The 22,352-nt window shown below is 37.8% G+C and overlaps 1 long non-coding RNA gene across 1 annotated transcript in view; it reads left to right on the forward strand.

Moving 5' to 3' along the window:
- Positions 1 to 21,894, forward strand: part of LOC113927345 — a 151,988-nt gene extending 130,094 nt beyond the window's left edge. The window contains exons 7-8 of the long non-coding RNA XR_003521590.2: positions 18,241 to 18,266; positions 21,700 to 21,894. This is a non-coding gene — a long non-coding RNA (uncharacterized LOC113927345). The remainder of the gene's footprint in view (positions 1 to 18,240; positions 18,267 to 21,699) is intronic.
- Positions 21,895 to 22,352: the final 458 nt, after the last annotated feature.

Raw genomic sequence — 22,352 nt, forward strand, 5'->3', positions numbered from 1 at the left:
ATTTCTGTGTCTGTCTGTATCCCTTGTGACTATAGCTTCTTCCAGGCATCTTCTTTTCCATGTCTTGAAGTCACATTGGTTTCTGTAACACCTTCAACGTTAGATGTGGTAGTGGCTTCTCACTGTTGCCGATCTTGGGGTGCATCAATTTCTCTTATTTCCTAAATATTTCCTAACATATTTAAGTAGCTCTTTAACTAAAACCACTTAATTTGTACAATCTGTGGTAAATTTTTATTCCTGTCAGAATCTTGCTATACTCTTGGTCTATCTCAGTCACTGCTATAGCCTCAACACCTAGAATACCAAACACAGTCGTAACCAAAATAAATAAATAAATAAACAAACCCAAAAGATAGATTCTTGTACCTTAAAGTTTGAAATGACTTTAATGAGTATGTGATCCAACTTCTCCTGTTATAGATGTGATAACAGGTCTTGAAGAAGCCGAGCTCACTGGGGAAGAAGTCTAATGCCCTGCCTATAGCACTATAGGATAGATGGCTTCTTGAACAATGACACACCACAGACAATTAGCACATGGTTGTATCCCACCAGTAGCAGCTGATTAGGTCAGGGTTGGGAAATTGACTCCAGGATTATAGATTCACCTATTGGCTAATAGCAACCCATGAGACATCTGGGATGCGACCTTGGCCCAAACAAAATGATAGTGAGTAAATAATCCTCCTCAGATTCTCTCCCTTGGAGAATTTGTATGAAAGATACAAAGATTGTGCTCCAGCTGGTAATAAAGACTAATGCTGAAAAAGATACAGAAGTCAGGTTTCAGAGACTATAAGATGGCAAGGTCACAAGAAACTGTGAGTATGTAGAGGTTATGAGTGCTTTCAAGTTCAAAGTACAGATGTCATGACTAAGCAGAAAGTAAAAGATGTACAGCAGCCGAGATAGAGGAGCTGAGTCACAGTATTGGCAAGAGATTGTCTAGAGAGTTACAAGTTAATGTTGGTAGTAAAGTGATGTTGGATCCTAAGTCATTTTCTAATTCCCAAATTTATTACTCTCCTTTGAGGTCTGGAATATAGCTGTTACTGGGGTAGTAGAGGTTTCCTTAGCTCTTTTGTCCATCTATATGTTTACAACAAACCCTCTCTATCTGAAGTTCTAGCAAATACAAAAAAGTGGAGAAACCAAAGCTCTGGCTCTCAGTTCGGTATTCTTTCCACCACATCACTCACATCGAGGTATCAATCAAATTTGAATCTCATTTATGATTCCTTCCTATTCCAGCTTGGCTTAGAGAAAGTTTAAAAAAAAAATCCCATTCTTTGATAATTTTACCGGACGATGATTGCTGTGTAATTCTTCTTTTCTTTTACATTATCCGTGTGTTTTGGAAAACATTTGACAACAACCTGCAGATAATCCAAGGGGTAAACTCAAATTTCCCCAAATTTACTATATGTATTTTTTTACAGATGACCTACGTATAAGTAGAGAAGTAGAAAAATATAAATATCTGAAGACTGACAGTGAGAATTACATAAAAGATAAATTCTTTCATCCTTCCAAAATGCTAATCCTTAATGTCCAAAATCCCAGGAAGGACTGCTCTGAGAACAGGATCTCGGATGGAGAGGCAGCTCACCAGGAGAAACAAGATGGAATGAAATGTAACGTGTGGAGCAGAGAGCGCTCAGGGCAGCAGAGCCAGGGGTATATAAAGAGCAGCCTGGCACAGAAGAGTGCCTTCTTTTGGCTGGATTCTTAAAGGGGTGATTAGTATGAGAAAAATGTAGGGGCATCATTTATCTTGATTGTCCCAAAGCCCTTGACAGAATATTTTCCTGAAGACTCACAAAAAGTGAACTCAAATTGCCTTGAAAATTGGCTGATGAGTCCAAAATAAAGAAAAATGATAAATAGCAAGTGCATCTAGTTCTAGGAAAGTAGCTGAAAATGACAAAAGAATTGATATCATTTTTTTCATTTTCTCACATTTTCAAAAGTTACCTGAAGGTAGTTTCTAAAAAATATGCATCAAGTTATACTTGCTGTGTGTGAGGTACCTTGAGTGAAGTGACTATATATTCTGAGCCAAAATGAGGAAGGCTTTATCGGGCTTCTGGGTACAAGAGGTGGTGAGATGCTGTTTGGAGGCCAACATATTAGAATTTCTGGCATGTTCTTTATTGTAGTATACAGGAATTTCAGGACAGACTTTTAAATCAAGGTAATTCTAGAAAATTCTGGACCTATTTACCAAGAAGTGGGATTTGTGGTTCCTGATAACAAAGAGCTTAGAATCCAGAATAAGGGAGTTGAGGCACGCTCTGCCTCACCTTAAACCCTTAAGCTTTAAACATGGTATAAGGGTATCAGAAACCTGGTGATAACAGCATATGAACCTCATTTCTGGTTTCTTTGATTGCCTTTTCCTCTCTGCTGCAACCCTTTCTTCTTCTCATAACCTGAGAGATTTAAAAATGTAAACTAGATAATGTCATTACCTTTAAGATCCTACAAGGACCTTCAGTTGCTCTTTGAAAGTGATTCAGAGATCTTGTTAATCACTGTATTTTCTCCCTGCTCCATCGCTTACAGGTCTGGTACCCTGTAGGAACTCAATGTCTGCTGAAAAAAATGAAAGGAATCAATGAATGATGAATATATATGAGGTGTAAAAATATTGCTGAACATTTAACCTGAGTTTTCTTTTTTTCTTCTGAGAGGTCTCTTTCTAACACAGCTGTAGGAATTCCTATCAATAAAAATGACTAATGTGGCTGACAGACAATACGAACTTTATTTATTAAAAGATTTTATTTATTTATTTGATAGAGAGAGACACAGTGAGAGAGGGAACACAAGCAGGGGGAGTGGGAGAGGGAGAAGCAGGCCTCCCACTGAGCAGGGAGCCTGATGCGAGGCTCGATCCCAGGACCCTGGGATCAGGACCCGAGCCGAAGGCAGACACTTAACGACTGAGCCACCCAGGCGCCCTGACAATATGAACTTTAAAACATCAGGTTGTATTTTTATTTTTATTTATTTTTTATTTATTTTTGTTAAGATTTTTTTTTTTAATTTTGTTTATTTGACAGAGAGAAAGACAGTGAGAGAGGGAACACAAGCAGGCGGAGTGGGAGAGGGAGAAGCAGGCTTCCCGCGGAGCAGGGAGCCCAATGAGGGGCTCGATCCCAGGACCCTGGGACCATGACCTGAGCCGAAGGCAGACGCTTAAGGACTGAGCCACCCACGCGCCACTCAGGTTGTATTTTTAGCGCCTATATCTGATTGGTTCAGCAAAACCAAGGATGCGTTACTTTTGGACGGCATTATATCAGGCCATTCTAAAGGTTATGCAAATTGTCATCTACACAGCTTCAAACCTGAGAACAGAATCAGGGGATCTGAGACGTTTCTCAAATGTAAGAAATATGTGAGTTTTCAGTGCTTTGAAAGTCATTACTTAGCTTTATTCATCTTCCATTCCCCACTGTGTGTTATTATACCAAAGTCTGAGTTGGGAATTAATCTGTATTTATTTGTTTAATGGGATTTTGAAATAATCTTAAGTGTTCTTATAATATATGTTCTCATTTGGAAATAATTCCAGTTTATAAACTCCTATTTTAATAAGGTATAATTGGTCAGCTTATTCTAAAAAAGTCAATGGAGAATCATAAAAGTGATCCTCTATACCTTAAAAATTTTAACTTATAAGACGTGAAGTATACCTTTATTCAGCAATTTTTGAGAGAGAGCTCAGGCTGTTCTTTGGCCACTTACATCCTGTTCTTTGGGTCCACTGATAAAAGTTCTGACTCATCTTTATTATATGTCATTAACCACAAGCATAAGGCATGATCCTGAATTTCCATAGCCTTGGAAGTAGAATGAGAAGCTAGATACTTATGACACAGTATCAGTTCAGAATCCTTTCAGGTTTTTTATCTCCCTTCCCCTTAACCTTATACAGGTGCCTTGTCCACAACTCGCTTGACAGTGGATTTTCAAGTGAGTGGCCCATTTTTTCATCTTTGCAAACCATTCAAATTCACATTGATGGAAACAATAATTCTCTGTTTTCCCCAGTTACACTTAATTAGTTTACTCAGTAGTAAATTAAATTACATATGTATAATTACCAGTACAATCAACATAAGTAGATTGGGAATAGACATCAACTTTTAGTAAGCACATCGTTCAGATAGGAACAGAATGTCAACATTCTGGAAGGTGTATTAGTGTGAGCATTCACTGTAGCAGAGTAGGCAGGATCTGCTGACCTGAGGTCAGTTTGGAGAACTATTGTTTTGTAATTGTCATTACATCGTAAGTACATGATTAATAACCATTGTCTAAATAATGAATATAGTCAGAAAGAGTAAGCACAGCATCTCCTAAAGAGCCTCATTATGTAAGCTACAGAGAACTTGACACTCTGGATCGCATACTGATCTTAACTAATTTAGGATATGACTATGACTTTAAGATGAAGAACAGCCGTTATGTTTGTGAATCGGATCCTTTGTACACTATTCATTTAAGAAAGTGTTGACTTTAAAAAGTGGTGACTGAAGATGGTTTTCTAGACCAAATGGAAGAAGTGTGAAATTCAACTATACTTGTGAAATTCACAATCATTTACACTTTGATGCTAATGGTTTTAATGAAAATAACTCTTGCATATAGCACATTTAAAAGGGTTTTCAGGAACATTACCTCATTTGAGCCTCACACCCAATGAGCTCAGTACTGTAGGTATAGTCATTACCCTAGTTTCTGAGATGAAGGAGCTGAGGCTCAAGAAAATGAAGTGATTTCTCTATGATTTTATGATATTAATATACAACAGTAACCCAAATCACATCACTTCAGTTTTTTAGTTTGTTGTGCAATAAATCGTCTTGAGCAGAATAAATTGTCTTTGTTCAATAGGAAAAAAAGAGCAATGGATTATTATTTTTCCCTTAACTCCATTACTACCCTTATTAGAGTGCATTTCTCTGTATAGGTTTGTCTTCCCTATTAGACTGAGCTACAGGAAAACAGTGATCATCTCCTCTTTGAATGCCAGTCCAATTATTAATAGGACATATAATTTGGCTGAGCTGAATTCTAAGAGATGGAGCTTTACCCATTTTAGGAATAAGAATACATTTTAGGAGGATGTTGTATTATTTCTAAATAAAATTTGGTATTTTGTAAAAAAGAGAAGAAAGAAAAAACTTGGAGATTTGAAGAGGAAGAATACTTCAGTGCCTTTTTAAGAGAACCTCAGGATATGGCGATTCTTATTATTATCCTCACATTCTTAGTTCTTGTTTACTTATTAAATCTGATTTTTTCTCATTTTAATTCACTGTTTATTTTTTATTAATTTCTTCATGCTGACTTCATTGTGTGTTTTAATTATTCCAACTACTTGGGTTAAATATTCATTTATTTTATATTTTCAAAAAATATTGAAAACATCTCTGTCCAGTTATGATATGAGTCTTATTCTGGCTTTGACAAAATAATAGGAAGCTTTCATCTTTCTGTGATCTGAAAATATTTAAATAACATAAAAATTATTCCTGTATGAGTTGGAAGGATTTTCTATGAAAACTGGCAGTTTGGGGGAGTAACTTTATTTCACTTATTCTTTTTGGTCTGTGTAGGTTTCTTATATGTTCTGGATTTCTCTTGATAATTTATATTTTCCTAGAAAACTATCAGTTTCATTCATGGTTAAAAACTTATTTTCATAAGTCAATCAGAAAAAGACATGTATCATATGACCTCACTGATATGAGGAATTCTTAATCTCAGGAAACAAACTGAGGGTTGCTGGAGTGGGGTGGGAGGGATGGGGTGGCTGAGTGATAGACATTGGGGAGGGTATGTGCTATGGTGAGCGCTGTGAATTGTGCAAGACGAATCACAGATCTGTACTTCTGAAACAAATAATGCAATATATGTTAAGAAAAAAAAAAAAGAAGAAGAAGATAGCAGGAGGGGAAGAATGAAGGGGGGTAAATCGGAGGGGGAGACGAACCATGAGAGACTGTGGACTCTGAAAAACCAACAGAGGGTTCTAGAGGGGAGGGGGGTGGGGGAAGGGGTTAGCCTGGTGGTGGGTATTAAAGAGGGCACGTTCTGCGTGGAGCACTGGGTGTTATGCACAAACAATGAATCATGGAACACTACATCAAAAACTAATGATGTAATGTATGGTGATTAACATAACAATAAAAAATTTAAAGAAAAAAACTTATTTTCAGAGTTATATAAAATAATCCTTTACATATTCAGAACTTTTTCTTTGTATATTTTAATATTTTCTTTTATATTTTAATTTTAATTTAAGAAGCATTTGTGCTTCTTTCCCCCTTTTTTCCCTCTTAATGATTAGCTAATTGTATGTGTTTTAAAGTAATTTTTCCACCCTCCTGCAAATAATGTACTTTCATATATATTTACCAATTCCAATTTTTGTCTTCTATTTTCTGTTCATTTGTATTTGCTAATTTCTGGTCTCCTCTTTATTCATTCCTTCATTTTGCCTTCTTTACAGGTTTGTTTCTTACTCTATTTGTTCCGAGTTCTTGAACTGAATGCCTTATTTAATAAATACATTATTATTTAGTGATGTGTTAAGACAATTTTCTTCCTGTATGTACAGCTTTGCTTATATGACTTCGTTTTATTTTTTTTAAAGATTTTATTTATTTATCTGAGAGAGAGAGAGGGAGGGAGGGAGCATGAGTGGGGGGGAGGGGCAGAGGGAGAAGCAGACTCCCCGCTGAGCAGGGAGCGCAATGCCAGGCTTCATCCCAGGTCCCTGGGATCATGATCTGAGCCCAAGGCAGCCGCTTAACCACCTGAGCCACCCAGACACCCCTCTGTCTTTGTTTTAAAAATGTTTTCCATTTTATTATTTTGTAATTATTCTGTAATGTTAACCTTGATATGTTCTTTCAATCATAAATTTTGTGAGAGGGAGTTTTTACATTTCAAAAAGGTTGGGATGTTTGCTTTACATTTATGTTATTATTTGCTAGGTTATTGAATTCTAGATGAAGAAAAGTGGTCTGATTATTTGTACCTTTTGGTATTTATTAATGTTTTCCTTGAGGCTTAATATATGATCATCTTTTATGAATGATCTTTGGATACTTTATGGTGAATTCTCTTTATGGTGATATGCACAAGAAATAGTGCCATATATATTATACGTACACACACACACGCACTTTTAATTATCTGTCTTTCTCCCCTCTCTCTCTGTTTGCTGTATTTCACATTAAAATATATAATATATATAAATATAATAAATATAAATATATAAACATATTAACACTATATATATATATACACATATATAAAATTAGTATGTGAATCACCATAATCCTTAAATTCCCATTATCTGAAGCTCCCATAATGCTGTTAAAGCAGATTCTTAGTCTCCATTCCTAAGGATTCTGGTTGGGTGAGTCAAAAGCCTAGAGTCCCTCCTGCAGTAAGCATGCCCTCTACTGAGTGGGAGACTGTAGTGACTTAGAAGAAAGCTCTTGTGCATTCACATCTTCTGTTTGGCATTTGGTGTTGACTTAGCTCTTTTAACTTTCTTTAGCAGCAGCAAAACTGACCACATATTTCCTCTCCCTTTCTGATCTCCAGGCTGTTTTTCAGAGTTATAGATATTATGATGTATCGGCACTCTGCCTTTTCTCAATTTTGTTGGAAATTAAACAAATTAATTTGTTTAATTTAACAAATTAAGCAAATTAAAATTAAAATTTGTTTGGGTTATAGCCATTTCTTAGCTTCATTGGGTATGAAAGTTTCTCTATTCTACATTATTTTCCCATTTCCATGGTTTTAAAGAGAGCTCATTTGCTCATCTTTTGCCAGAAGTTCTTCTTTAAAATTTTTTCTTTAATTCTTTGATTTATCCTATTCAGCCAGTGATCTACCTCATCTTTTATGTATTGTTTTACAAAGTCTGTTTTTTTTTTTAATTTTCTTGAGACTGTAAAGCATTTGCTCTCTTAAAAATCTGGAATCAATATTTAAATCTAGCTTTTGTATGCTATATTCATTTCCTAACTTTTAAATAATCCTTCTTACCTGGTTTTTCCACTCTCCCTCTATTATTTGAGTAACATCCGTTTATGTAAGTTTGATCCCCTATGCCCCCAGATAGTGCGGTTTTATTCTTGGGCTTACTACCTATTTTGCAGGGGATTTATTCAGATCCTTCTCCTAAGATATAAGTTAGACAATTTAGCTTTATGATACATCAGATATTCCACATTTCAGGGATTCAGTAGCCTGAGACTGGTAGAAAGAAAACTGAATCTTTTGTCAGTCACAGTTGGGTCATTTAACAAAATTTGTGCAACTTTTCTTAATATTTGAATAATGATACCAGAGTCCAGTTTGGAAAGGTAGAGATTATCCTTTCCTGCCAAGGGGCGTAGGCATCAGTATGGATTCACCTTTTTCATGGTGACTAATCACATTAGTGAGAGTGTGTTTGAGAGGAGTGTCCCATGGTCTATAGATTTTCTGTTTGGGAAGGTATATATATTTTCTCCAGGATAGATAGCTGCCTTTGTTGCTGTTGGTCAGGAGCTGTGAAAATGGCAGAAATTCAATTAGTCTTTCTCCCCTGGTCCATCCTCATCTTCAGACTTTGCCCCTTTAATGCATGTTTGGATAACAATATGGTCTATAACAATGCTATTTTGAGATAATAAAACTAAGACATAGAGAGGTCAAGTGAGTAAGTCAATCAACTTTAAGGTTAGAAATTGAGTGTGAACACAGGGAACTCAGCTCTGCAGCTGGGATCTCTACCATTGTGCTATCCTTTCTTTCTACTGAGATTTATCAAATGCTGATGATACAAAGTCCTGAGCTGGCAAGACATCATACTATGATTTTACAGAAAGCATGAAATTTTTAGATCTATAGGTAATAGATGAGCCTCATTTAGCTAAAGTGCTTACTATTCTCTCATGTTTATGGGTCTCTTGATTTGTATGCTTGCTGATCTTTCTTCCTACCCATTCTCTTGTGGAAGTGTATGGGGACACTATCATAGCCAAAAGGCATTCAGCCAAAGAGAACGGAAGGAGAACAGAGATATGAACCATCCACAAATGGAATAATCAACTTCCGGATATTTGAAAATTGATTAAATAGTATCATGATTTCTTTGTTCATTTTCTAGGCAATGTACCCAAGGCTTTCTAGGAATAACCTAAAGTAGGGTAGTTGTTTTGTAGCTTTTGTTATAGGCCTACTCTTTTAGGTCTATCCTGCTAAAGAAGGATGTAATTAAATACTTTTTAATGGAAACAACTTGGCCAAAAATCTGTCACAGAATTTTGAGACCCATTAAGACAAAAATTTAATGAGAAAAAAAAAGATGTGATTAAGATGAAGCCATTAATTGATCAAACATTCTGTTCAGTTTTTTGTTTGTTTTTTTTTTACTTCTAATTGAAGTCGATATTTTTCCAGGGTACAAGGAGCATCATGATTCAATTGGCTCAGGGAAACAAACAGCATCTTCCTATAACTACTCAGTCAAAGGTCAGTTGCTAGGATTTTGTTGTTCATCCTCATGCAGTAAGGTATCTTCTTTTTTCTTTTTTTTTTTTTGAAACTACCCAATAGATCCTTTATTTTTTTAATTTATTATTATTATTATTTTATTTTATTAATGTTTAAAACAGTATTTATTTATTTTTTTCTTTTCTTTTATTATGTTATGTTAATCACCATGCATTACATCATTAGTTTTTGATGTAGTGTTCCATGATTCATTGCTTGCATATAACACCCAGTGCTCCATGCAGAACCTGCCCTCCTTAATACCCATCACCAGGCTAACCCCTCTCCTCACCTGCCTCCCCTCTAGAACCCTCAGCTTGTTTCTCAGAGTCCATCGTCTCTCATGGTTTGTCTCCTCCTCCGATATCCCCCCCTTCATTTTTCCCTTCCTACTATCTTCTTCTTTTTTTTTAACGTATTATGTATTATTTGTTTCAGAGGTACAGGTCTGTGATTCATCAGTCTTGCACAATTCACAGCACTCACCATAGCACATACCCTCCCCAATGAATATCACACAGCCACTCCATCACTCCAACAACCCTCAGTTTGTTTCCTGAGATTAAGAATTCTTTTCTCTTTTCTTTAAACTTGACATCGATATGAGGGAGTTCAAGTTCCCTCTGCTGTTTGCCGTGATTGATTTTTTAAAGCAGAGGAAACATTCTTTCACTGCATGAAGATCTGAGTCTACTAAGGCTTATGGGAGCACAGAGCATTTATATCAAAGTTTATTTCAGAGACACTTGAGAACAATTTTAAAAACCTACCCATATAGCTACACAAATGTACCTGAATATCCTCAGATGACCAAGGATGGCAGATACACAGCACCAACCCCTCCCTTCCTGCATCTAAACCTGATAAGCTCATTGTTCAGGTTCTCTTAACCATGCTATACTCACATCCAGCCTTTCAGTAAAGGAGGCTAAGACTAAATAATCTTATAATGCAAGTAAGCCAGTAAACAAACACCTATTTGGCACCCGTGCATGGAAAAAACACACCACCTAGGCAGTCCTCACCGTTCTTGACTTTTCTTGTCATATACACCAGAACCATCGACCGTCTTGGATTTTGCCATATTGTTTAGTTCTTTCCATTATAACACTAATTAAAAAAAAAAAACTTAAAGTTGTAATTGTACTTGTTGCAAATACTGAATAGAAGTAGAAAGCAGGATATCTTGATCTGTCTCCAACTCGGGTTTCTGGTTTTGAGTTAATTACAGGCTGCCTTCCTTCATTCCATGTGCACTTTCTTTAGCCTCCTGGTCCTTCTGCATTACCGTGGAGGTGCTCACTGTAAGAGCAATGCCTTTTTAGTGAGCATCTACTATATTTTACTCATTTTACATCATTACCTTTAATCCCTCCAAGAATGTTAACAGGCATTTACAATAATTTTGCTTCAGAAATAAAGACATGGAGGTTGAACTAGAAGGTTGTGGAGCCTCTATGTGGACCTGAATCTTGACTCAGACACTCATGTTCCCTTCAGTGTTCTCTTACTCACAGTAACTGTGAAAGTTGCAATTCATATAAAAAAGAAGACTCTTTATGCAGATAAAAGTGTGCAGGGTCTGGGGAGGATATCTATAAAACTACCAGAAACAATTTCATTTTTAATATTTTTCATAGAGATTCACACTTAGTTTTTGTAAGTTTTACTTGCTCAGGTTTTATTGTGTGCGTGGTCTATTTCTATGTAGCATGACATGAAAATCATGAGTTAATATTCAAAATCCAGTAACTCTCACATCAATAAATGTTAGATATCAAGTCCAGATAATACAGGTTCCTATGTGTTTGGAAATGAGAAACAAAGAGGCTAAGTTTATGTGAAGAGGATTCAAGAAAGTTCCCCAAAAGCAGTAGGGAGATCTCTATTAGCTTTATAAACAGAAATAAAAATTTGAACAGTTTATAAATTGTGAATCCAGCCTGTCCCTTTTTCAGGAAACACACGGCTTCTCTTTTCAGTGGGTGAGTAGCAGTGTGTGCATTGGACAGTACCATCCCTTCTCCTGTTTCATTTCTTTCTGCTAGGAAATTTACTATTATTTATATTTGGAGGTCTTTCCTATAATGATATTTGAAGCTGGGAACAAGATATGAATCTGAGGTAGAGAGAGGAGGAAGATAAAATTAACATTGGGAGCAAGTGAAGAAGGAAGGTACTTGGGACTTTCAGAAAGGTGAAAGCAATACAGTGGCTTCCTGTCCTCAGCATCAGAGAAGGAGAACATTTTAATGAGGAGTGATTATTAGAGTCAGATATTATGTAAAGTTCAAAGATCAGAACTGGGAAAAGGGCCATTGGTTTGGACGCTTAGGAGGGCAATAATCTCTCTTAATAATGCTATTTTGGTACTCACTGATAGATACAAAAGCTGAATTCAAACAATTAAAAAGGGAGAAGTAAAAGGGTGGCACGCATGGGGGCTATGGTTATATTTATTCTATTATTCTCTATATATTTATTCTATTCTTTCATTGTCCTGATATTGTTTCCTTCCTGAACCAACTTAAGGTCTGATCTAAAATTGATTTAGGTACGTATATGGTGATTGATACTGAAATGATTGAATTATAGAAATTCTTTTTGAGCTAAAGCTAGTTTTTCCCTTTCAAAACTGAAAAGATTACATTATTAGGACTGTTTTGAGCAGAGAATTTATTATACAAGGCACAATATCACTGGGTATCCTGACTAAGTAACCTTGTTTAGAAGGAGTTAGATGGTTGGTTCAGGTACAAGAGGTGAACTGGGAGCAAATGAAACAGCAAATTACAGATAAGATTCATTGCCTACTTTGTGTTTTTCTTTTCATCTATGCCCCCTCCCCCCATCTATAAAACACAATGAACTTATTAGGATTAGGTGTTCATGGTTCCCCTTTATGGACTGTTAAATAGACCAGACCTAGAAGTTCTGTTGACTGATATTCCAGAATGAGGTAGGTTGCATTTCTACAGGTGGCAACACTGATCACACCACCCGGAAATGCCAAAGGAAAAGCTGCTTTAAAGAAGGGGGGGCAGACAGACCTCTAGAGCATCTACTCTGTTTCCATCTAATTAGAACTAGGAACCTATATCAGATGGAGAATGACAATGACTAAGACTTGAGTCTTTCTGATGGCTAGGGAAAATTATCCAGATGACCAGCGCATACTGACTCTAAATCAGGAGACCTGAGTTCAAGCCATGGTGTCACTTATGTGGTTATGAACAAATTACTTAACCTCTTGATGTATTTCTTCCTTGCACAGAAGTGTAAGGCCATCATGACATCTGGACTAGCATCCAACAGAACTGTAGGAAAGGTCAAATATAAAACTTAAGCAACTACACATATGAAAAATGTTTGTATGTTTTGATCTCCCCAATACTTGGACTTATATTTGGCATTACTCAAATTTTCTGAACCGATCTACCAACCTAGAAAATGTTCATGATCAAGAACTCTTTAAAGAATACCGTTTCATTTAATATATCAAAAACCAAAAAATAAAACCAAAAACACAACCATCCCACAAACAAACTGAACTAGCAGAGAAGTCATTTTTCAAGTAGTAATTTGTACAAGTAGTGAGTGGAAAACTCTAGATAAAACTGTATACTTGGACTTCCAGATTTTTACACATTCCTACAGCATGACCAAAGCAGGTACTTGATAATAATTATTTCAATGAGAAAATAAAAACAAGAGCAATCTTTTTCAAATCCAGTCAGGACCATCTTTCTCTGAAATGAACCCACCTTCTAATACTTTGTTCAGAGTGCTAGTACCTTGCCATCTCTCTTCTATGAGGACTGCTATGCATCTGTACAAGTAACAGCCATATTGTGCCCTTATTCTGCCCCCTTGAATGGACCCACCGTGAAAAGGTCCAGAAATGCCCTGGGCATTTGCTGTCTGGATTGCTAGGGTATAAGCTTTGAGACTGGGCAGCTTCCAGTGGCCATGTTTCCTGCCATAAACTTCTAGAGACCTAGAGAGGTGGTTTGGAGAGAAAAGAGGAGGGGAGTGGAATGCAATGGGGATTAGGGGAGGTTATGGGAGTTGGGGGGGTGGCAGGGGAGAGAAAGCTACTATACAGAGTGGAAAAAAACCAGTGTGAAGCCCAGGTCCTTTTAAGCTGAGTTTCAGGCCAAACTATTTCTAGAAATTTATTCACGAGGCTAATTTTTCTCTTTTGGATTCTGTGATAGACATGCTGGTTAGCATATGGGGCTTTAGGGTCAGCTGGACTGAACTTGAATTCTATAGCCACATTTAGTGGCTCTGTGACCTCAGCAAAGTTATTTAAACCCTTCTTAATCCGTATCAGGCGATAAGTGGTTCTTTCCTTGTAAGGTCTTTCTAAAGCTTAAATAGGGTACTGTGTATAAAATGCTTACTCCAGGCCTTGTACATCTTAGACACTTTGTAAATGGTAACTATTCGAAACTCGAAGATTTGTGGATTTAGACCGTTGCTAGAGTAGAAAGAATTCTTTCTTAGGAACCATCTGGCCCATGGATTCTAATAAGACCCTTTGGATTCTTACCTGCTTTGTAAATGCACTAGGAGGCAGCAGACAACCTGGGGATAAAGGGGCTTTGGGGGGTGGGCTCCGCACCTTGACTTCTTCAAACAGAATGCCTCGGTTTTTGTAACTGTCATATTTTGGCTTCTTACTTAAAAAAAGTAATATTATAGTTCAGCAAAAAGAAAAGAGAATTGAAAAAATTCTAGTGCAACTTCCAAATGTTATAAATGAGAAAAATAGATGCCATGAGAGAAGTGATTTGCATTCATTGTCTACGTTGTGAGATGATTTTGACCAGTACACAGACTCCCCATTAATCTCAGCAAGCCTGAGGGGTGTTCGTATCATCACTGCATCACCTTCCCAGGTAACTCCCCAGATTCAAGGCTCCAGTCTGAGAGCCAGAGTCTGACTGAAGTTACAGATGGGGTCTTCAGCCAGATTAATCATCTGACACTACAAAGACAATGTGTAGAAAGTTTAAAAAATGACAAGGACTAAACCCACCCTGTAGAATAAAAACTATTCTGTTCTACCAAGTTAATTTAGACATAATTAAAAACAAGGAACACTGAAGAATTTAAAACAGGCTATGAAATTACCTTCCGATGCTTATTGGAAATGGGCAAAATCCTTAGTCATGTGCAAGGAAAGGAATGGTCTCTGTTATGGTCCAGTCTGGATGTCTCTTCATCATTCATGTTTTGCTGATAGAGTTAGCATCCCACCCAGACTGGATGATGTTTCCCCTGTACTTCCAACAAGCTTTTAGTCATAATTACGGCGAAATTTTGGTCTCTGCATCTGCAATTGCTCAAAGATTATACTGTAAATCAACTGATTTCTAAGAAAGCTTCACTTCTGAAAAATGCCTGTTGCCAGTGAGGAAATAATCATGATAAAGATGACAGTAATAGACAATGTTTATCGAGCACTGCAGTGTTTCAGCTCGGTGACAGGACGAGAGCCACTCCCAACCCATGTACATACTTCAAAGTTACATTAAGTTCCTGATTTAATTAGCCAAACCCGCAAACCTAATTGGAAGAGAAGTAGTCACATAGGGTAGGAACATAGGCCGCGCATCTCAACATAGCTTCCTGGCTTCCCCCAAAATGTAATAGGAGCCCGCAGCTGCCTGAGGCAATGTGTCCACAAAGAGGACAAATCGTCATTCTTGCCATGCTGCTGCCTTTTCAAATTCGGGGTTTGGCGTCATTTTCTAGAAGGGTTTATATAACAACCGTTTTGCTTCTGGAACCCAACTCAGTGCCTGCAAGATGAGTCTTTCACCAGGGAGCCAACAGTGTCAGGGCCCGGATGCCTCAGAATGGAATCTGTGCTTCCGGAGTCTCCGGGGTTCTGGGAAAGCCTGTGTTCTAGTGAGTGTTCCCCCGGCACCCCCATTCTGTGGTGCACTCTCCAGCAGCGTGTCATTGAATCCCCATGAAAATCTATTACAGATTCACCATCACTGTCCATAGCCTGAGGCTCATCTAAGTTTTAAAATTCAGAACTTTCAGATTTTAGACAGGCTGTATTGTCCACATGACTTACACCTAATTGGTGTCGCCCCCTCCCCCCACCGTGAGATCTAAGGCAGTAGCCCAGTACTCACGTTATACTGGGAATATAGAAAGACTATGAATCGCCTTACTTCAGTTCAGTCAGACTTTGCTTGTGCGGATGTATGAATGATCATTTGGTTCTAGAATATTCCGGGTTTGGCATGCAGACCAGGTTTGTTGACCTATACTATCACCTTCATCCTGCAGTGAGGAAATTGAAATTTAGAGAGTTTAAACTACTCCCCCAAGGTTACAACTGGTAAGTGGCAGGGGGAAAATCCAAACTTAAGTCTGCCTAAGCTCCAAGTTTGCTTCTTTAATAACAATACCATAACCTACCTTGGCTCTCTTTCACATTGAGGGAGGTTTCCATTTTCTGAGTCTTTCTATTAGGGTCTGGACTACGGAGTGGACAGTGAGGCACTCACCTCGGGTGCAGGATATAATGGAAGGTGCCGACCAACTCAGTTATCAAGGTGAAAAATTTAAAATTCAGTATATTAACAATTAAAGTTAATGCAAAAAGCCCTGATGAACCAAATATAAAACATTTACATCAAGATGTGATCAGTGTTACTGGTTTTTCATTTTGTCTCAAGACTCCAATATGGCTCCAACAGCCCTGCTCTCTGATCACCTTCTGAGTGTCGCTCTGTCCCTGTTCTCAAGTCAGTAAGAGGGAGTATGATATCCCATTCCCTTTGGCAAGAAGGGTGACTCCACAGTGGGACCCAGGAGAAGCAGCGCTCTAGTATACAAAATCCATGCACATCACTGTGCTCCCTGATTACCAGGATGAATAATCCCTTCTGGCTACAGAGACCCAGGCATGACGGTTAAACTATTTCAACCCCCCCTCAATTACACAAAGAGAAGGGCTGTTATTTTTCATAGATATTTCAACAGAGTTGAGGGATTGGAATGGAAATGTTTAAGTTGGTCTGCTTTCACGTTCACCATTGTTATCAGTCAAGGCTCAGTAGAAAATAGAATCCACTCCAATGAAGAGAATTTAATGAAGGAATGAATTGCTGGGTCAGGGAACAGACAGGGTATTGGACACTGAGAGATAAGCAACAGCAGGAAGCTGATACCACCCTCTGGTTTAAAGGGAAATGGGCAAAAAACTGGTGTTCCCAGAATCAGAGAGAGCTTGAGCAGGGAAGAGGGGCTGCCAGGCTGGGGCTGTGGTGGGGAAGGGGCCCCGTCCAAAGCAGGGAGGAAGAGGGCAACCCAACCTTTCATTCCCCTGACGAGTAGGGCAGAGTTGGCAGGGAGCCTGCTAGTGCAGGGCAATCAGTCTCCTGGGGCAGAGAAAGGCATCAAAGGGAGAAGAGAGTATCTGGGGCAGGGAGAAAATGGAAAAAAAAAAAAAACACAATGAGTTTTGTTCATTGATTTTCACAAGCTCAGATTCCTATCAAGGTGCTCCTGTCTTTTAGTGACAGAGCCAAGGAGCTTTTTGATGAAAGTAGGAGGAATGCAGAGATGGTCACCACTTAATGTTATCTCTACCACCTAAATAAAAAAAAATGCCTTTATGCAAAATTGTTATTGATTACACAGTATTCTTCCCACTGTGCAAAAGAATGACTGATTTCATTCTCATTTCCTTAATCATAAGAACAATTAAATTGCCTAGAAAAGAGAAATGCTTATGCTAATGTGAGTCCCTGCAATATGACTTAGATTTCTTTATTCTCCCATCCTAAACAATAAGAAAAGGAATAAAAAAGAAAGCATGAAGATTTTAAACACTAAATAATCCTTCTGAATCAGCATTCAAAGACAACTGAAGGACTCAATGGGGGTTTAAGTGAAGTAGCTATTTTTGTACATATTTTAAGAGCTTGGTTAAGGAGTGATGGTCACTTATTTGGTATGACTCATGGCCACTGACGTAGACACATTCTGTAAGGAGATGAGAAATCTAACCTGGGGTAACTATAGATTCGTCTTCCATAGACATAGCTACACTGGGATATTATTTACTCTGGTATTGTGATGAGTAAGGAGGGTGAGGAGAATGAGAGCAACATAGCTACCCACCCTGGGGTTGAGCAAGGAGACATCCTACTATGACAGTACAACTCTTGGTTCCCATCTCTTTTCAAGCCTTCACGTTTTATGCCGTAGTTTACGACCAGATTACTTTGTTGGTTGCTCCTAATGCCATGTTCTTTCAACTGCTACTGGGCTCAGTTCCCCATGGGTCACCTGGATCATAACAATGGCCCGCTTTTTAAATGCCTTTTATCATAGAATTGGATAGGGTACTCGAGGTTAATGTAAGTCATCACATAGAAAATGCTCTTAAAATGTTTCCTGTAATTATATCAGATAAAGAACATACACATTTCAAAAAGTAGTTTTCAGGCTACCTACCTCATTGGTAGGATTTAGTTTCCTGCTGATAACACTATTTCCTCCTTGGTGTGGACATTTAACCATATTTTAAATATTCAGTTTCTTTTTCTGCTTCAGCTTTTCGCTTTCCACTTTAATAGAATTAAAGCTTTGCTTTTTTTTTTTTTTTTTTTACCTTTTTTCTTTCAGAGACTCACAAAAGAGGAGATACTGAGGTAAATTTTCAGGATAAATTGGTTTTGGAGAAGTGCTTATTCATTAAATTATGTATAGCCAGTGTTTATTATTTTTTTCTGTATATAACATTGGGTTATGTGCTGAGAATTTAAAAATACATAAGGCTCAGGCCCCTCATTTTCAGAAACATCAAGTCTGATGAGGGAAACAAGTAAAGATAATTTCACCTAATGTGTTAAGGCTAATAACCAAAGTATAAATATATTTTCCCCGGATGTAGGCATTTTGAGCCAACATTCATGAGCAATTAATAAAATAAATTCAAATACTTGTATTTCCAACAGCATGGCAGTGGTGATTAATTAATATAACATGCATCAAACAGCATAATGCTTGTCACATAAGCAAACATCCAATAAATGGTTCGTATTAGTATTATTTATACTACAAAATTTATACTACAAAAATTATTTGCAGCATATATTTCTCCCTTCTAAAATTTTCTGTTAAGCAATCACAAGAATCATCAGCGCTAAGCTAAACAGAGCTGATATAATCATAAACTCCATGTATACAAGTATACAATTACAGAACCATGAATTTTGATTTGTAGTATAACTGACCTACACCCATTATGAAGATGAAAAGACTGAGGTTTCAGTGGTTTAAGTGACTCGCCCAAGTCACTGACCTGTTTGGAGAAGCCATGCCTGCTAGTCCTGTACAGTGCCTTGTACTTCCGAGTATGGGCTCTCTTCCCTGCTCACATCACCCTCTCCCTATTGTTCCCATCTGCATTAGAAATGTCCCTCCTCTCATGAACATTTCTGATTCATGCTCCTTTGACCATGAAGCTGAGCTGTGCTAGCACTGATGAAGTGTGAATGAGATGCTGTTATTAATACAAACAGAGGCACCCTCTGGGTATTATGCATTTATCAGATCAAGCATCAAAATATGAGACTACAAAAACAACTAATGAAAACAAAATGAATATTGTTAGCTAAATTAGTGCTGTCATCTTCCCCAAGTGTGTCTTCAAATGAAATGGTCCAACAGCAAAAATAGAACAAGCTGGGAACACTTAGTTCCGCGGTGTAGAAGATTTGAAACAGACTTATTTTCCAATGTGTTAAATTGCTCAAGTGTCAGTGGTGAATAACTATTAGCAATTGAGGACCCCAGAAAAATCCAGTATGGCCCCTCCCCAGCATCTCTCATAGTGTTACAGTCACATCAATAAAATGAACCTGGTTCTTGGAGCCTGACCCAGAGATACCTCTCTGCCTCCTGCTCACCTACGTGCTTTAGGAGTTTTAAAGGCACTACTACTGTCCCCTTCCCCTGCCAAAATATTTGACTGCCTTTGCAGCTGTGCTTCAGAGGGAGCAGGAATACCAAATCCAGAAAGCATATTGCTGTGCATATTTATTTGTTGAAACGAAGTAATGCTCCTGAAAGTAGTGAAATTAGTATCTGTACCTGTTAAAAGCATTTTCTCTCCTTTTCAATTCAGGGCCTTCCTTTTAGTGGTTTATCCCTTCGTGGTCAATGCTTATGTGGAGGAACTCTCTAGTTTCTGGGTGCTGGAAGCATGGCACTAGGTCAAGGCTTACTGAGTCCCCTCCAGAGTTGGCTGGGTTTGAGAATAGTGGTGGTTTGAGTACTGGTGGTTCAAGGTAGTTTTGTCATAAAAAAGTGGGTGGGAGGGGTTGTTGATGATTCCTTTAATTTTTCTATTGTCCAACATGTCTCATTGTGAACGGGATTCTGCGAGAGGAAATCAGGGTGAGAATAAGTAGTTTGACTCCACTTTTAGAAAGATTGGTGTACTTTGTTACTGAAATTGCTAAGGCAGCTTCTCCTATAAATGCTGTCCAAAATCCAATGTAGTTAATTCCAGCCAATGAGATCAGCCCAGATGCCAGAAAATGCACACTGAGCATGACCTGCTCACCAGCTGAGACCTTCTGACTGTCACTCAAGTCACAATGATACTTGCTTGAGATTGACAATTGCACAGCATAGATTTTATAAAAGGGTCTTTGAGTGACTGATCTAAAGACATTATGATGTTAGTTGCTTTAACTCCTTCAAATCCCAAAACCTGTTTAATATTTTATTCACTTTGCACTGAGAATGTGGAGATAGAAAAGATATTGTGTTTGGCATCTCAAGGGTCACAATCCAGTAGGAAAGACACAGACAGGTAGTACTCAATAATACGAGAGATGCTGTAAGGTTGGCCAGGCTGTGTGGGGGAGGGGTGGGATTCCTCAGAGAAAATAGGACAGTGATTGACACCTGAACTGCTCCTTGAAGAATAAGTAAGAATTCTCTGAACAAAGTGAAAAGTATTAGAAACAAAGGGAATATTGCATGCAAGGGATATAATGGACACCGTGATAAAAATGGGCTGCTTTTTGAAAAGTTTAAGGTTTGTCATTCTGCTTCTTGGTGTTCATTTATTTTGCCTGGCAGAAAATAAATTAGTAGCACATGAAACATAAGAAAAAGAAAACAAGACATATGTTCCTTCAGTCTTTTGGGCCTAAATATATGTCTTCATAAAAGCTTTACATCCAGGCTACCCTTGAACTATGTTTGAGACATTATAAAACCATTGAAATATTGCAGAATCTCACTGACTATCACCATATGGTCAGGACTGGAGGTTAAAACTTATAAAGAGATTTTTACATTCTGATAAAAGGATCAATGCTTATGCCATTTTGCAACCACACCACCTTTCCAAATACGATTCCAGTACTGTAATTTCTTAGACAACTTGGTGTGGATTATGTTGGATATGAAATTTCATGCTGAAATTTTCTGATGTGCTCCTCAATTTGACATTCGAAATGCCTCTGGAGAATTTTCTAGTCAGTAAGCTTGCATAATTTTGTGTTACAGAAATTAAAAGAACAACTATTCCCATAAATGATGTTTTTAATATGTAGAGAAAGAGATCTCTCCTGGGTCAGTAGAGTGCAGGAAATATAAATTCTGGGAAATTTCTTTGGTCAGATATAGATGCCTAGGCTTGGAAAGTTTGATCAGGAAACTACCTGTAAATTCAAAGACAAAGGGTGTAAGTCTGCACAAATAAGAGTCATATTGAGAAAGTTCCACATTCAGAAACCCTTAAAATGAAGTCTAGAAAAGGGCTTTTCAACTACTCACAAAACTTGGCATTAGATGTCCTAGTCACTAATAAGGAAGCCTAGGAACTGCTTGGTTAACAGCACAGGGATAGCAGTGTTGGTGAACACATCCATAAATAGCATGCATGTATGGATATCCGGTGTGATATATCATTAACTGATCAAGATACTTTTCATTCCATCTTTAAAAGCTATTTGCTAAAATTGTTGAAAGAACCAAGTGTTCTATAAAGCAATTTAGGACTAATCAAACATTTTCTGTTTTTTTTTGTTTTGTTTTTATTTTTGTTTTTTTACTATATGTTAGGTGTTGCATGAGCATTCAACAATACAAAAGACAAAAGAGACAAGTCTTTGTTCTGGAAGGGGGCAATGAGTGCACCATCGCTATGGCCAGAAACTATGTTATTTTCTTCACAACCAAACTTATGGTGACAGGAGTCATCATAAATGAGCCATGCAAAAATTTTGGGGGGAAAAAAATCCCCACAGAATCAAAACACTTTTGTCTGTGGTTCCAGTCTATTCTTCTCTCCTTTCCTTCCTCATAATCCGGGTTATCTAGACTCCAACAAGGATGAGAGTAGTAGGACGTTGGTCAGAGGACTGTTGGAGGCTAGAGATGGGGATAGATCAGATGGAACCTTGTAGGCAGGTTGGGACTTGGGCCATTATTTTGAATGACATAGTAAACCATTAGAGAGTTTGAGGCAGAGAAGAGCATGGTATGATTTAACGTTTAAAAGGATCAGTCTGGCTACTGTATGGTGAGACTAAACCACAAGCCATAAGGATTAAAGAAAGGACCCCAGAAAGACGCCAAAAGTCCAGGTGAGAGATAATAGAAGGTTGAACTAGATTGGCAGCAGTAGGTGTGGTGAAGTTCTCAGGTTCTGGAAATACCTTAAAGGTAGGGAGAGTAGGATTTGCTGACAGGTTGAATGTGGGATGTAAGAAAGA

Source organism: Zalophus californianus, chromosome 7 (assembly GCF_009762305.2).
Source record: "Zalophus californianus isolate mZalCal1 chromosome 7, mZalCal1.pri.v2, whole genome shotgun sequence".
NCBI classification, from domain to species: domain Eukaryota; kingdom Metazoa; phylum Chordata; class Mammalia; order Carnivora; family Otariidae; genus Zalophus; species Zalophus californianus.